At 38.7% G+C, this 9,188-nt stretch overlaps 1 pseudogene; it reads right to left on the bottom strand.

The window, feature by feature from the left end:
- LOC113351097 overlaps window positions 1–7,997 on the bottom strand; it is a 119,121-nt pseudogene extending 111,124 nt beyond the window's left edge.
- Between the last annotated feature and the right edge of the window lie 1,191 nt (window positions 7,998–9,188).

The following is a 9,188-nucleotide window of genomic DNA, read 5'->3' as shown; positions in this document are numbered from 1 at the left end:
TTTTGTATTTGTATCTGTTTTCTTGTGTTTATTGTTTTATCATCCATTGTCTCATTATTTCACTACCATCTTCATTGCTTTGTAAATATCACAGCTTCACTGCCACTATTTGCTCTTTCTTCTCATTTGTTTCTCCTGTTCTGGTCCATGTGGCATGGTCGGCATGCCTTGGCGCGGTATAGGTGCGGCCAAAAGTTACCATGCGTTGGTTGGTGACCTTGGACGGCTAAGATATGCGTCTCAGATGGAATAGTGGTCGTTGATTGTTGCAACCCTTCGTTTTGGCAGCTGTAAAGGAAAGTCCGGCATGGCATGGTTTAGGCGCGGCAAGGTGGCTGGCACGGCATGCCTTGGCGCGGTTTAGGCGCGCTAAAACTAGGGTTTTAGGGTTGGGCCAAAGGTTACCATGCGTTGGTAGGTGACCTTGGAAGGCTAAGATCTGCGTCTCAGATGGAAGGTTGGTCGTTGATTGTTGCAACCCTTCGTTTTGGAAGATGTAAAGGAAAGGCCGGCATGGCATGGTTTAGGCGCGGCAAGGTGGATGGCACGGCATGCCATTGACACATGTGGCATGGTCGGCATGCCTTGGCGCGGTTTAGGCGCGCTAAAACTAGGGTTTTGGGGTTGGGCCAAAGGTTATCGTGCGTTGGTAGGTGACCTTGGACGGCTAAGATCTGCGTCTCATATGGAAGGGTGGCCGTTGACTTGCAACCCTTCGTTTTGGCAACCAGCGACATGTAGCGGGGTCGTCATGGCTTTGACACGGTTTAGGCGTGACCAAGCTAGGGTTTTTGGCATAATTAGGCGCGGCCAAAAACTAGGGTTCGGCATTAGTTTGGGCGCGGCCAAATTTGAGGCTTGGCATTGGGACAAAGGTTACCACGCTTTGGCTGGCGACCTTGGACGGCTAAGATTTACATCTCGGATGGAAAGGCGACCGTTGATTGTTGCAATCCTTCGTTTTGGCATCCAGCGGCATGTAGATGGGTCGGCATGGCTTTGGCATGGAATCGTGGCTGACATGGTTTGCATTGGCACGGTGGACTACTCGAACGTGTCATTCAGACACCGGGCGAAGAAGATATCACTTGAGATGCATGAAGGGTAAAATAGTAATCTTGGATACTAATCTTGTGGCTTCCATTTATCCAGGTGTTGGGCTCGTTAGTGTTTTGGTTGGTCTTATCCCAATCGAGTAGATAAACTCTATTCCTTTTATTTCTTCGCCATTCTTCTTTCTTCTTCTTCTATGTTTCTTCTGTTCTTCAGTCGAGCGATGGTTTGAGAAATCATTATAAGGAGATCGAATAAAGAGAATACATGATTATTTAGTGATTGTTAGTATTGGTGGTGGTGTTGATTATGTTAGATGTTCAAAACCGATGAGTATGTTAATTAGATAATTCAATTTAGGGTTCTTCTGGAGAGGATTGAAGTTATGAGAATTTGATGATGAAATCGGGCAATAGATGATGGGTTTTCATTATTGAGAACAAGGAAGAAGAATTATCAACTGTTCTCGGTTGATTATCTAAAAGATGAAGTTGATGTTCTGAGATGTTGATATGATATGAGTTTTGACAGATTAAATGAATTAGGTTTTATGCTGAAGAATAATTAGATATTGAAGAGTCGGAGTCTTTATGGAACCATTGATGGTGTTACTGTGATGTATTGCCTAAACTGAATCAAGTCGGAATAAAGAAGAATTGAACTCAGTTACTTGAATGAAGTTATCTTGAGGTAATTGTCTACCTATGTAGGAAACCATAGGTAGCTAAACCTCTAAGCGGAATCTTCTGGAATTGTAGTATGCCCTGCATCAGTCCCCCCTTCTAGAGTAAAACTCGTCCTCGAGTTGTCCAAACAAACCAGAAGTTCATTGTCACCATGAAACGTTAAAATCTCTTGAACATTAAATGTGTTGGAGATATTCCAATCATTTGGTAGATCAATAACATGAGCATTATCATTGATCTTCTTTAAAACCTTGAAAGGACCATATTTCTTCATCTTGGTTTTGTTATAAGTACCCACTGGAAATCTCTCTTTTCTTAGATGTATCATCACGAGCTCCCCTTCCTTGAAGGTTTTAAACCTCTTGTGTTTATCAGCATCCTCTTTATATTTAGAATTGGACTTCTCCAGTTTAGATTTTACTTCATTATGTAATTCAGTTGCTTTGTCTACAAAAGAGTCGGCTGCAGTGTTTGTACTCTGTGTGGTGGGTAAGGCTACCAAATCAAGAGTATGATTAGGTACTTTAGAGTACACAATCTCAAATGGAGTTTTCCCAGTAGAACGATTCACAGAAGTGTTGAAAGCGAATTCCATATGTGGCAATAACACATCCCACTGCTTACTATTATCCAGGCACTTAGCTCTAATCAAATTCCCAAGTGATCTATTAACAACCTCAGTCTGTCCATCAGTTTGCGGATGTGAAGTTGTGCTGAATTGTAGAACTGTGCCTAAGCGCATCCATAAACTTTTCCAGAAATAACTCAAAAATTTGGTATCTCTGTCAGAAGTGATAGACTTTGGAACCCCATGCAATCTTACTACTTCTTTAAAGAACAAAGAAGCAACATTAGAAGCGTCAGTTGATTTCTTACAAGCCACGAAGTGAGCCATTTTAGAGTAACGATCAACTACGACCATAACAGAATCATTACCTCTAGCAGTACGAGGTAAACCAAGTATAAAATCCATACTTATATCAACCCAAGGTGCATCAGGAACTGGTAAAGGAGTATACAACCCGGTATTTTGAATTGTACCCTTTGCTCTCTGACAGACCATGCATTTTTGTACGAACTTTTGTACATCACGTTTCAAAGATGGCCAGAAATATCTTTCTTCAATCAGGGCAATGGTTTTATCTCTCCCAAAATGACCACCAAGACCACTGCCATGTAATTCTCGCATAAGATGTAAACGTAAAGACCCTTGAGGAATACATAATCGATTCCCTTTAAAAAGAAAACCTTCTTGTATAAGAAAATCATCAACCCCATGAGTTTGAGAACTGCATTGATCCCATAGTTTGCCAAAATCTTCATCTTCTGGATAAATGTCTTTGATATAGTCAAATGCATAACTCTCATTACGAATTGTAGTTAATAGATGACTTCTTCTACTTAAGGCATCAGCAACTTGATTCAATTTGCCACTTTTATGTCTCACGGAGAAAGTGTATTTGTTGAGTGTGGAAAGCCATCGATCATGCATTCTGTTAACTTTAGCAGAAGTATTCAAAAACTTCAAAGCATGGTTGTCAGTGTTGACAACAAATTCCCTATGTATAAGATAAGTATGCCACTGCTTAAGAGATTGAACAAGAGCCAATAACTCTAATTCATATGTAGACCATTTCTTTTGTGCATCTGAATTCTTCTCACTGTAATATGCAATTGGATGACCCTCCTGTGATAATACTGCACCAATACCAACAACAGATGCATCACAATCTATTTCAAAAGGCTTGTTGAAATTCGGAAGTGCAAGAATTGGTGCCGTACAAAGCTTTTCTTTAAGAAGAATAAAGCTTTTATCCATTGCTTCCGTCCACTCAAACTTCTCCTTCTTGAGACAGTCAGTCAAAGGTGCAGAAATAGAGCTAAAGTTCTTCACAAATCTTCGATAGAAAGAAGCCAAACCATGAAAACTACGAACATCACGAATAGAAGTAGGAACTGGCCAATCTTCAATTGCTTGAACTTTAGAAGGATCGACATGAATACCATCAGAAATCACATATCCCAAAAATGTTACTGAAGAAGCCATGAAGGTACACTTCTTCAAATTAACATATAAAGAGTTGTCAGCAAGAACTTGAAACACTTGTGAAAGATGTTGGAGGTGTTCTGGCTCACTGCGACTAAAAATTAGTATGTCATCAAAATAGACAATAACAAATTTACTGAGAAAGGGTTGGAGAACCTGATTCATAAGTCGCATAAAAGTACTAGGTGCATTAGATAACCCAAATGGCATGACCAGCCATTCATATAAACCTTCACGTGTCTTGAATGCTGTTTTCCACTCATCTCCACCTCGAATGCGTATTTGGTGGTAACCACTGCGTAAATCCAACTTAGTAAAAATAATAGAGCCCGACAGTAAATCAATCATATCATCAATACGCGGGATCGGAAATCTATAAGGAATGGTGATGCGATTTAATGCTCTGCAATCGATACACATCCTCCATCCATTGTCTTTTTTACTAACCAAGAAGGCAGGACTGGCACAAGGACTGTTGCTAGGTCGTATCAAACCCTTTGTAAGCAAATCATTTACCTGTCCCTGTAATATCTCATGCTCAGCAGGACTCAAGCGATAGTGTGCTTGGTTTGGTAAAGAGGCTCCAGGAATAAAATCGATGCAGTGTTGAATATTCCGTAAAGGAGGTAATGCAGTTGGTAGTTCATCTGGAAATAAAACATTATATTGAAATAATAAGGGCTTCACCTTTGCAGGCAACTCAATCATAGGCTTAGAATCTTCATGGGAATGTAAAGAATGTTGTGGGTGCAAAGAACGAATAACAGTGGCTACGCAGCATCAGTCTGCGCACAAGAGTTTGAAGTGGAATTGGATGGACTAAGAACCTTGGTTTTCCCATTATGAACAAAAGTGTAAGTATTCTCGAATCCATTGTGAACCGCGTGAAGATCGTATTGCCAAGGTCTGCCAAGAAGATGGGTTGCCGTCATATTAATGACATCACATAGAACTGTGTCTTCATAACCCTCAAAAGAGAATGACACATAACACTGAAGAGTAATCTTCTGTGTGCTAGAGGCATTAACCCATCCTACAGTGTAAGGTTCTGGATGAGAAGTTACTGGTAGTTCAAGCTTCTTAACTACGTGATCAGCAATATAATTATCCACACTGCCACTATCAATTATCATCTTGCAGATTTTACCCCCAATATAACATCTTGATTTAAAAATACTGTGTCTCTGAGACTTGCATTGTTGAGTAAGAAATAATGGACGAATCATCCCAACAAACTCGTCGTCATCACCAGGTGAGTCTTCATCTTCGAACTCATTAAGCGCACCAGTGACTTCATTAATGAACTGAGGTTCACCAATCAAAGCATTGAATTTCCGACAATCACTAGAAGTGTGCCCCGATTGCTGACATTTATTGCACTTATCTCCACGAAATTTTGTATAAGCATTATTAGCTCGTTGTTGCGGTGGAAATTGTTGTTGCCTGTTATGAAACCGATTCCCTGTAGTAGGAGGAGTTGGTTGCAGAGAGTGAGACTGCTGACCCGGCTGAAGATCAACTGGATTGGCTAAGATAGGTGTAGCCAGAGGTGGAGTATAAGGCACAATATGGCTAGGTTGTCGATGTGAATGGCTAACATCATCATAAGGAGGCCTGGGAATATTCAAAACAGTATCTGGAGAAAAGTTTTGAGATGAATTGGTACCCCTGTAAGTATTTTGATAACGCCCTTGTCTGGATGGATAATCCTAGAAGAACGAATAAGACGATTTTCTATCTTAATAGCTTGCTGCACAGCTTCGACCATAGTAAAAACTGAATGAGTCATACCATTTTGTATTAATCTATTCAGTCCCTCAATGAATCTTGCAACTAACTGTTCTTCAGATTCTTTGAGTTGATTTCGTGCGACCAAATTATAAAAATCTGACACATATTCTTCAACAGTTCGTGCCCCCTGCTGAATGTTTTGTAATTTGATGAAAAGTTGCTGCATAAAGTCTCTAGGTAAGAACTTATCCCTGATCAAAGTTTTCATACGTTTCCAAGTACGTATTTTCGGTTTGTTAGCGTTTCTACGATCATCACAGATCTTATCCCACCAAGCTGCAGCTCCTCCTTTGAGTTTGTATGTCACAAGTTTAACCTTAGAATCTTCAGGGACTTCCATGAATTCGAAAAAAGCTTCTACCTCAAAGAACCAATCAGTTAGTTCTTCAATACGAAAATTTCCAGAGAAGTTGGGAATATCAGCTTTTAGTTTATTCTGGTAAAGAACTGTAAGGGTTGTGACCAGTTTTTAAACGTCGTTCTTCAATCCAATTCTTCTCTAGATCGTTCTCACGTTCATCTTCATCATCACTGTCAAGTGCAGGAGAAACTATCTTCTTCTTTGAATGACCTATGAAACCTTCATATGGTTTCTTAATGTTTAAAGTACGCAATACATCTTCAGGTACTTCATCATTCTGTAAAAACTGAAGTATATCTTCTTTAGTTTTTCCTTCTAAGTCTACAAGCTCAGGCATATCCAAATCTAGATTTATATGTTTTGCAACCTTCAAAAGTTGATTTTGCATGGTTTCAAGCTTGGTATCTCTTAACCCTAATTTGTCCTCCATGGACTTCTCAAGAGCTTCAGTAATGTTTTTTGCCAAAATCTCGGTATGAGATTTGATGAGAGCTTCGATTGCTGCTAGAGTAACTGGTTGAGCAGTCATATTTCTTTTTTTTTTTTTTTTTTTTTTTTTTTTTTGTATACGAAAAGGAACTAAAAAAAAGGACTGAAAGGTGTTGCGGAAGCGATATAAAGGATCAAGTTATAGGATAAAAACCTAAAACTAAGCGGTTGATACCAACTAATGTGGAACAAGGTAAAAGAAAGCAATACTAGATTGCTATAAGCAAGAAGAGAAGAGAATTCAAGCAAGAAGAGAAAGATAAGTTTTGTGTTTAATAATTTGATTGTGTAATAGATGGATCTTACAAGACTTAATCTAGCCTTTATATAGGCTTGAAGAATAACTAAACTAGGAAACAGAAAACTAAAAGGAAATCTAAAAGAATCCTAAAAATAAGAAAGACTGAAACTAGGAAACCATGGAAGCCAAACCTCTAAGCGGAATCTTCTGGAATTGTAGTATGCCCTGCATCAAACACTAGCCCGTTTTGGAGCAACAAATGGAATCAGAATCATAAGAAGAAACACACCTACAAAAATTCCTTCGAAAATCTTAGATAAGCCCTATACAGGAAAACTCAACCAATCTTGCATATAAGAGAACAAGCAGTTACCAATGATATTCCAAGCAGCTGCGACATTCCCCAAAACTGATATGAATTTGACTGGGAGAATGTTTAAGACGCCATGGACGAACAAAATTCCTCCATATATACAAATTAATACGTACTTAGAAGCTAAATACCCACCACCATGTTTTCCACCTGTGCTAAGTAGAATTATTACTTGAACCATTTGAGCCAGAGAGAAATCCACGCTTGTTGTATTGGCCCACTGCAAGACAATCCATCGGTTAGAATTATAAAAATCATGAATATGAAATTTGTTTTTAGATCCCGATCTTACCTGGCCAACCATGTTAAGCCTGCAGGGATGAACAAAATAGAGTTAAAATGCATCCAACCTGGTTAATAAGGAGCACAAGAACAATAATTATGGAAGTTAATTCAGTTGTTCTATAAATTTGCAGACTAGAGAGTACCAGCAAGTCAACCAAGAAGCAAAGGGCGCCCAGCTTGGTCCGGAGAACTTGGCACTCCAGTAATAAAGACCACCGGAGGTAGGGTAGGATGAGCAAATCTCAGCCATGCTTAAACCAACAAACACTGTGAAGAAACCGGCTATGAGCCAACCATACATCCTGCTGATTGGACCACCGTATTGTAGACCCTGACTGTAAAGGGTAGTAATCCCTTGAAGCACTGATACTGTCACGAAACATAACGCAAAGTTGGATATCACCCTGCGCCATATTTATCCAAACCAACTCTTATTAAACAGTATCATTTGAAATGTGTTAAAAAAGAAAATTGGAGAAGAAGACTTACGAAAGACTGCGGTCAAGTTCCTGGTAGTATCCAAGCTGGGCCAAGCGTGATTCCGCTGTATCTATTCTAACATCATTCCCATCCTGAGAAAGATCAGCTTCAGATGGAAATACCCGATCCAAATGTTCCAAAACAATAGTTCCACTATCTTCAGTCTTACCAGTTTTTTCTTTTGCCTTCATCTCTGGTTATGTGGTTCTCATATGTATGTATATATATATATATGCTGGTATTATATACGTGTAGTTATATATATATATATATCTCAGACAGGTTACTTCTCCCTGCCTGTCTTCAATAATAGCTTAGATACAAGGGTAATAATAGCGCTAGATAATGGTTTTTTTTTTTTTGTTTTGTTGCTAGATAAACGGTCAAAATATATCACCCTATATGTATATAATTTATTTTTCCATCCTCAAAGCGTTAACAAAATGAAAAAAGAAAAATCCTGTTAAAAAACACTCAAAGTTGATAACTTGGAAAACAACATCCTGCTATTTCTAATTTCTAGTGTTAAATACTGAAATCAAGAGCATGTACGATTCTCCAATGAGCCGATCAGAGAATAAATAAAAAATGATTCACCAATAAGTAGCAAAATCTAGCTTTACAGATGAAAGTTTTAAGAGTTGGGTACGTGAGTTTCATGGTATTGAGATCATTCAAATGTGGATTATTCCAGGGACTGAATTATTGGAGAGTGGTGTATCACAGCCACTTTTGCGTCATAGTAGTTGCATTTCCCTACTTTTCCACTGATATATGATGTTATATATGACATAGACCTCGTTCGAAGTTCTAAGTTCTAACCAACTTCTTTTTCTGATACTCTCCGTTCTTGCTGACACATCTAGGTTTATCTTTTGTCATTTTGGGTTTTGACGGAATAATATTTTGTAGAAATTCCAAACAGAAACTTCAAACAAAAATAGTTATCTTAGAAAAATGAGAATCACATAAGAACAATTCACCGACAATGTTAAGCAAATTACTAACGTGGTTAGACACTGGTGATAAAACCTGACATGGATACCAAATAGTACTCTTATTAAATGAAAGAACAGTTATCATTGAGAGAACAATAAAGTGAAACTTGCTATTCAATTCCTATTTCTCTCGATATTCTGAGACGGATACGATATCCCAACCAATTACACAGAGACATACAGTATTCGCAATTCAGAACAATTAGTGACACCAAATTTATGTCGACTCGTGGGGAGCATATTAAACGTTCAAACGGACCTATTTCTTATGCTAGTGGCCCAAACTAACATATTTCCTAACAAATGATTTGACTATTCAGAATTATTCCTTCGCTCATTTCGAAAAGTGTTGCGTTATACTCCCACCGTCCCTATTATAAAGGC

The sequence above is a fragment of the Papaver somniferum genome, chromosome 2 (genome assembly GCF_003573695.1).
Source record: "Papaver somniferum cultivar HN1 chromosome 2, ASM357369v1, whole genome shotgun sequence".
NCBI lineage: Eukaryota > Viridiplantae > Streptophyta > Magnoliopsida > Ranunculales > Papaveraceae > Papaver > Papaver somniferum.
This window is presented reverse-complemented; position numbering and strand designations above follow the sequence as displayed.